This window comes from Propithecus coquereli, unplaced genomic scaffold, assembly GCF_000956105.1.
Source record: "Propithecus coquereli isolate 6110/MARCELLA unplaced genomic scaffold, Pcoq_1.0 Scaffold269, whole genome shotgun sequence".
In the NCBI taxonomy this organism is placed as follows: domain Eukaryota; kingdom Metazoa; phylum Chordata; class Mammalia; order Primates; family Indriidae; genus Propithecus; species Propithecus coquereli.
This window is the reverse complement of record NW_012148274.1, coordinates 654513-656664: the sequence shown is the minus strand read 5'-3', so window position 1 is coordinate 656664 and position 2152 is coordinate 654513. Positions and strand designations below refer to the sequence as shown.

Genomic DNA, 2152 nt, shown 5'->3' with positions numbered 1-2152 from the left:
GATCTTTAGCATCTAATTCTCCGTATTTTTGCACTCTGATTTTATTGGGGCCTCTGTTGGCTTGCCCTGGAATTTTCTTCTGCAACATCTGAGGATTTGGAAGAACTGAATCACAGTTGTAGTGGACATCATCATGTTCTTATCCTTGTGGGTTTTATACTGGGCCAAGTCTTAAGGAAGTTGTTCAGTCATGGCTAGAGGACGTTGGGCTGTTATTCTTTTCTAGCATTGATTCTGTCATGACATCCCCAGAGTTCTTGTCCATAACAAAATGGTTGGCTATAGGCATGAGCAGTGACTGATCTCTGGGACTAACAGGTGATGAGATGCTTGACAAAAGGATTTTTGTTACTTGTTCAGTGTAGTGGCAGAAACTTTTGCGTGAAGGCATAGAAATTAGAAAACTCATGAATTCCTACCAATCTGGGGATAAGGTTCACTAGCATGTCACTTCAAACCTCGGTTTGGAGCTTTCTAGCTGCCTGCTTTAGTTTTTGTGTAAAACCGTGGGGATCATGAATCAAGTGAATAGCTGAAAAGTTAAACGCCTTGAGTTTTTTTCTTCTTTTGTTTCTTGGGCACATTCATAACCTTTTCAGTGTTTTTCTGCCGTTTGGAGCCTCTCTTCCCAGTGGCATACTGCACTAGTAGGTCTCTTGCTGTTGGCCCTTTATCATGAGATTCTGAGTTGCTGTCCTGTTTTTCTTCTTCATCTTACCCTAGGAAGAATGTCAAGGCAGCAGCCAGTACCTTGAAGCATGCAGTTGTGATAACGTTAATGGTTTTGGCATTAGTCCAGATGTTTCTTGTAGAGGTCAGTCATCACATCCAAAGATATCTTGGCTGCAGTTGCATTGCTGTCTCTTAACATGGTGTATGTGAAATTCTGCGATACCATATTCACTTTATTCTTGTGTTTTGTGCTTATGTTCTTTTTTCTTTTTTTTTTTTGAGATAGGGTCTCACTCTGTTGCCCTGGCTAGAGTGCAGTGGCCATCATAGCTCATAGCAACCTCAAACACCTGGCTCAAGCAATCCACCTGCCTCAGCCTCCCGAGTAGCTGGGACTACAGGTGTGCGCCACCACGCACAGCTAATTTTTCTAATTTTTATAGAGAAGGGGTCTCACTCTTGCTCAGGCTTGTGCGTATATTCTTGATATCAATCACAATGTGAGTATGTAAAGTCTCAGAAACTCACGGCAACACAGAAGTTCAAAGAGCTCTAGCAAACTTGATGGATTGATGTGATTCTCCAACGGCTTCTCGGCCTTTTGGTTAAGATCAAGTTTGATGTGATTCTTATTTCTCAGTGACATCAAAGCCTTGAAAACTGTCATTAGAAGATTTAGATTCAAGACAGTATAATTGTAGGAAAGCAGATGTTTCAGCTCTTGAAGAAAGTTATTTAGATATTCTGATTAGCAGTGACCAATCTGTGCCATAAATATCCACAGCTTGTCAATTCTTTGCTAGGTTTATTCGGTTGTAATTGAAAATCTCCACATTGGATTTGTTATGAATATAGTATTGCTGTAGAAATTCTTCAGTGTCTGCCAGTGAGTCCACTTTATTAGATTCTATAACTGCTGCAGGTTGCTGGGCAGCTATTTTTGTTTCTGCTGAGCATGTTGGTGGTAGACTGGGTCCACAGTGAGCAGTTCTCAGAAAACGCTTATTGCCAACTCTTCTTGGCAATGGCATGGAGTTGTGCTTCTGGATTTGACCAGAAACAGCACTTTAGGGCTCAGCAGGTGGCGCTGTCTTAGCTCATAGTAGTGTGTTTTTAAAAATTAATATTTGTGGCTAGCTTTCCATGTCAATAAATCTGCATCTCCTCTATTCTTTTTATTATTTCTTTAGTGTATTCTTGAATGGATATGCTATACTTTAACAGTGCTTCAATTGCTGGATATTTAGATTGTTTAAATGGATTGTATATTTTTCATACATTGTATAATATTTGCACACTAATTCCCCTTGAGGATAATTTTCTAATAGTTGCATGACTGGATTGAAGAAAATACGTATTTTTCATTTTGATATATATTACTAGACTGCCATTCAAAAAGGTCGTAGCAGTGTAAACTCTCACCGGAAATGTGAGTGAGGTCTAGCTTCTCCATGCCATTGCCAACGTTTTTCTTCTTTAA

General features: G+C 39.7%; 1 pseudogene; it reads right to left on the bottom strand.

Annotated features, from left to right (window-relative positions):
- Nucleotide 1: 1 nt before the first annotated feature.
- The window catches only part of LOC105812896, a 37080-nt pseudogene continuing 34929 nt past the window's right edge, over nucleotides 2-2152 (bottom strand).